This window comes from Leptinotarsa decemlineata, unplaced genomic scaffold, assembly GCF_025532065.1.
Source record: "Leptinotarsa decemlineata unplaced genomic scaffold, Ldec_3_MD MMD2_tig00026361_RagTag_RagTag, whole genome shotgun sequence".
Classification (NCBI taxonomy): domain Eukaryota; kingdom Metazoa; phylum Arthropoda; class Insecta; order Coleoptera; family Chrysomelidae; genus Leptinotarsa; species Leptinotarsa decemlineata.
In genome coordinates, this window is record NW_027412704.1 from 7,320,481 (window position 1) to 7,326,480 (window position 6,000).

The 6,000-nt window shown below is 32.2% G+C and overlaps 1 long non-coding RNA gene across 1 annotated transcript in view; it reads right to left on the bottom strand.

Moving 5' to 3' along the window:
* LOC111507397 (uncharacterized) overlaps window positions 1-2,994 on the bottom strand; it is a 59,863-nt gene extending 56,869 nt beyond the window's left edge. The window contains exon 1 of the long non-coding RNA XR_012467965.1: window positions 2,859-2,994. This is a non-coding gene — a long non-coding RNA (uncharacterized lncRNA). The remainder of the gene's footprint in view (window positions 1-2,858) is intronic.
* Between the last annotated feature and the right edge of the window lie 3,006 nt (window positions 2,995-6,000).

Here is a 6,000-nt window from a genome sequence, read left to right on the forward strand (position 1 = left end):
AACCACTTCCAAAACAAGCAGTTTTCCCAAACACCTCAACTGGAGATGAGAAGCTAACTTGGTTGACGAAACGCCTGCGAGAAGAGTATTGCATTTCTGGCGATTGGAAAAGGGGCTTGTTTTAAATCTTTTCTACGCCAGAGGTTACAGTTTTGAATTTCATTAATGAACTCACTCAATACGGAAAATTGCTTGGTACTTTTTAGAATTTGCCTAGTCGATTCAAAATTTTTCATGGAAAAACTGATTTCATGCAGATCATTTTTCATATCATTTCAGTATCAGTCTATTAACTTCCATATCTTTGGTCTAGCATCCACTGAAAATTTTATTATTCAAATCTGTTTTGCTCTATTATGACACAAATACACTTATCTTGGAACTGTATCAACAGTCTGAAGCCGACTTCATGAGTTTATTTTGGTAATGGACACTTTAGATACTCGTAACTATCTACTTGCAGACAACACAATAAAAAGATCCGACCTCAACCTTCAGAGTGATTCACTACTTAAGAAAATCAACCCAAATGCAACCCTTTTTTATAACGCGAGCCGTGTTTTTGAGGCCACTTGAATTTATTTTCTTGTGCAACAGTTTATTTCACTAATTTAGGTATAACTCCTTAGATATTTGTAACCAAGATTTCAAACATTGAAATGAGTTAAGTGAGCTACTCTAAGAACAGAGACATATGCCATCATGGACGTTTTTGTAGACCTATAAAAAGAGAATTATTTTAGAATTACGTAGCATTTTTCGGGAAAGCTTCCCGGGTAGCACCACTACTCAACTTCCAATGGATACCATCATCTTTTCTCAACCAATTAACCCAAAATATTAATAATTCAAACACATAAACCTTCTTTTTGAATCACTTTGCCTTTTGGCAAAAACCGTTTGAAAATCAGTTAAGTAGTTCCAATGAATTGCTACAGACACACAGACGCGACAGTGATATCAGTGATGTAGTGATCAAATAAAATTATAAAATGGAAGGTAAGACATAGGATACTAAAAGCTAGACTGGCCGTGACAGTAAAGTAGAGAGGCTGATTTAACTTAATATTTGGTTCTACTTAATGATGAAACGGACTGGTAACTTGATATTTGGTTCTATTAAATTATTAAAGAGACTGGCCAAAGCTAGATTAGCCGTGATAGGAAAGTAGAGGGGCTGATTTAACTTAATATTTGGTTCTATTAAATGATGAAAGGAACTGGCCAAAGCTAGATCAGCCGTGATTGTAGAGAGGCTGATTTATCTTAATATTTGGTTCTACTAAATTATGAAAGGGATTGGCCATAGATAGATTAGTCGTGATAGTTAAGTAGAGAGGCTGATTTAACTTAGTATTTGGTTCTACTAAATGATGAAACAGACTGGCAACTTAATATTTGGTTCTAATAAATAATGAATGAGACTGGCTAAAGTTAGATTAGTCGTGATGGTAAAGTAGAGAGGCTGATTTAACTTAATATTTGGTTCTACTAAATGATGAAACAAACTGGCACCTTAATATTTTCTAGATTAGCCGTCATAGTGAAGTAGAAAGACTGATTTAACTTAATATTTGGTTCTACTAAATAATGCATGGGACTGGCCAAAGCTAGATTAGCCGTAATAGTAAAGTAAAGAGTCTGATTTACCTAACTTGATATTTGGTTCTACTAAATGATGAAACGGACTGGCAACTTAATATCTGGTTCTATTAAATGGTGAAAGGGACAAAGCTAGATTAGACGTGATGGTAAAGTAGAGAGAATAATTTAACTGAATATTTGGTTCTACTAAATGATGAAAGAGACTGGTCAAAGCTAGATTAGCCGTGATAGTAAAGTAGAGAGGCCGATTCAAATTAATATTTGGTTCTATTGAATGATGAAAGAGACTGGTCAAAGCTAGATTAGTGATAGTAAAGTAAAGAGGCTAATTTAACTCAATTTTTGGTCCTACCAAATGTTGTAGTCATGATAGTAAAGTAGAGAGGCTGATTCGACTTACTATTTGGTTCTATTGAATGATGAAAGGAACTGGCCAAAGCTAGATTAGCCGTGATAGTAAAATAGAGAGGCTGATTTAACTTTAGATTTTGTTCTACTAAATAATGAATGGGACTGGCCAAAGCTAAATTAGCCGTGATAGTAAAGTAGAGAGGCTAAATTAATTTAATATTTGGTTTTACTGAATGATGAAAGGGATTGGCCAAATATGCTGGACACTTACATACTTTATATCAAGTGCTGATCTGTTAAGCAAAATTTGGTTTTCACCATAAATAATGGTCCATTGTGATCGTATTCCAAATGCTCCTTGAAATCCAGAATTTTTTAATTTTCCGTTCCTTTCGAAACTAAAGTACAACATGAAAAAACATTTCTAAAACTAACGAATCAACAAAATTAACGTTAAAAAATAATGTTCATATGCCGGTATTTCAGAGGAGAACTGAATAATGCTCTCCCAATCGCAAGGCTAAATGCATGTATAAAAAATGCAGATGCAAATCCACAGTATTGATTACCGGAAATCACAGCACATGCGTTTTATGAAATTTGCGCGCGTCAAAAACTGTAAACAATGGGCCATTATGGCGCCAATCGATGATATTTCTCCAAAATCAACCCCTCTTCTAGATAATAAACAAAATTAGAGATTGTAGAATAAGTAATTGATAACGAAAGCAATGGATGAACCAACGAATAAAAAAGTTGAACCAAGTTCAGAAATTTTCGTTTATTTCTAATCAATTTTAATTCTGTTACCCAAAAATGTATGTAATACTTCCTCTGAATAACAAAATTCAAGATATTTCTTTCAAAATAAAACAAAGAAATCAACTAATGGAAGAACTAACCTCAAAGATGGCGTTTCAGGATCGTTTCAAATTCGCTTCTTGAAAATTGCTCGATTTTTAGAGAATTCAACGGTCCGCTGTTATACCTATGCGCGGCACCACTACATTTCACAGTGTTTCATTACCAACTGTTCGTTCTCAGTTCCCTACTCTGAGTTGAGAGCAAGCTGGTTCGAAAGCCATTAACATAAATTATTAGGAGACAGTGAATATTGGGTCATAAACCTTCCGGGGCTTTGAAATCTAGGGTCTTTTCGACGGGTCTCTGTGCTATTTTCTGCAGAAATATTTGGGAATGTTATACAAAAAACGATTATTTTACCTGGAGAATCGGTTTGTGAAAATTTCGAGTTAGTTTTGGACTAATATTCAGTAGCGTTGCATTCAGATATTTATTTCTTCGGTAAATCGAATATCGAATTTTTAAGTATGGACAATGTCTAATTCGGATTGAAGATTGAAAGTTGTTATCGTAAACCTTGAAATGAAAACTAATTGAAATAAACCATAGTTGGAGAACAAAAACTGGAATTCACTCAATAGTAACACTTTCTATTATAAAGTTTGCATATACATTTCAAACCAGAAATATGAAAAAGCTATGAATGGCTTAAGGAAACCAAATACTTCAGTTTCATTTTTTAAAGCTCTGAAGAAAGCTCTGAAAATTGTAATCAATTGTAAAATTTCGAATTTTTTGTATTTCAGGGGAGTGAAAAGCAATAATGCAAGAAATAATTGTATAAGTTTGAAAATGTCCGTATAGGATAAAACTGCAGTAACGTTAGTAACAAATAAAAGTGGTAAAAAACATAAAAAGTATAATTTCTCTTTTCTTCGTTATGATTTCCTACCACGTAGTATCAATTTATTGAAACATATTGATGAAAAATCAAGCATTACATTACAAAATACAACATTGAGTAAACTGAAATCAAACTGCAGAACAAATATATTTTCAGGTCAATTTAGATTTATTTGATTTACTGAATCTAAAAATTTTTCAAAAAAATATCGTCATTATCCTCCCCAAACTTTTTTTCTGTTGACAAATTCACATTGTTTTTTTATGTTCACGTTGCTAATTTGAGATTCTGTGAATTCAATGGTCAATGATTCTTTCAGAAAATCACATTGTGTTAGATTATCTCAAATAGTTTCCTAGAAGTGGTAATCTAATCTTCACAAACTTTATTTTCGAAAATATTACGACATAATTTGGAAGGGTTTTATTTTTAGGAGTAACTAACTTTTGGGAAAGAAAGTTTTTGGCTTTCTACTACTCCATCTGATACAGAAAAATGTGGGAATCTTCCAAAGAAATGAAGGAAGTAATCAATTTTAAAAGAAGTAACAGTATAGATCATGCAAAGAAGTAACTTTCAGGCAAAACTCTGGAAGAAAAGCCTACCTAAAACAGCTACTTTCATATAAACATTGAATTACACGAAAGAAACATTCTTTCGAAATAGAATATACTTTCTTTCAGTTTGTGTCTGAAAGTTACTTCTTTGCATGATCTACACATCCATGTATAGAGTTACTTATTTTCAAATTGGTTATTTTCTTCCTTTCTTTGGAAGATTCCCTCATCCCTTTTATGGTATCAAGATGGAGTAGTAGAAAGCCAAAAACTTTCTTTCCCATAGAGTATACTCTTTCCTACTCAGTTTATATTCCAAACATTCCTTATGAAATGAAATCAGATATCATTCATAGGGTTTCTACACAATGTGCTAAATGAAAATAAAAATTTTACTTACATGTCTTGCTCCCTGGTAGACATCGATGTTTCGCCGTAAGACATTTGCTTTAGGGCTCTTCAGTACCAATTTAGATAATGTTAAAAGAAAAACACACATTTCGGTCATAAATTACGACTTCTATGTCACGGAATAAGTTTGATCTAGTTATGTCTTCGATGACATTGTAATGACGTTCATTCACCTTTTTGATTAAATTCCAACCAAAAGAAATCTTGTTCAATTTGAAAGGGTTTCATTTTCAGGAGTGACTAATTTTTGGGAAAGTGAGTTTTTAGATTTTTACTACTCCATCTTGATACAGAAAAAAATGTGGGAATCTTTGGACGATATCATTTGGATTTGGATTTATGGATAATATGTCTACCAAGACTAAGGATGATATCGGTTTCTAAGAAAACAAGTTCAGTGATGGTGATCTATTCAAAATACAGTTGGTCATTCAGTGATCTGTTTGAATTTTTGAGTTTAATTATTTCCATTGCTTCAAACTATTACTTTCTCTGTATGAAATTTCAAAATCTCCGTTAAATGATGATTTTAACAAGTTGGATTTGTTTTCTTATTCATATAGCTCATATAATGTTCCTGGATACGATTCCTAAATTTTCTGCCGGTTTGACCACTGTATACCTTTGGACAAGTTCCACAATTTGATTTCTTGAATTTTGATGGTTTGTCTTTATTATTTTTAACTAACTTTTCCAATGTATCATCTATTCTATATGCAATTTCAACACCTAGTTTAATAAAAAAAATGAAGCCACTTTTCCTGCCGCGGCTATTTTCGCATTTTTCTGAAAGTCTATGTTGGAAATTTCATTGCTCCATATCTTCGAAAAGACATATTTTTGAAAGAGAAGCAGTAATAGAGCTCTTCGAGGATTCATGGAAGATGAAAACAGCAAAGTGACTCTTTGATTTTGTGATGTTTTGTGATTTGATATTATTGAATATTAATTTCTTGTTACAATACAGTATAATTTTGAGTAATTTTTGATGTTCACAAAAAATAATAACTTTGCACCAAAAATTTCAAAAATTATTTTACTTTTCAAAAAAATTTACCGTGGGTAACACCATAGTTGAGTAATTTATAATATTGCTGTCTATCATTCGTCTTAGCAAATTTTGTTTTCGTAGTCCCCATTTAAAAAAAAATGGGTAAAAAAATAAAACTCCACTTAGACGGACATGACTTTAAATCTAAATGTATTTTTTAATAGCTGAACAACGTTTCTGAATTACATCTCCGGAGATTTTTCAAAATAGAAGTACTTTATTCGTTTGTCTCAAAATAAAATATTTGAAGGCTCCTCGTATATTACGTGTGTTTTACTGTATTTTGTAAGTGCATGTTTAGTTTTAGGGGACAATAT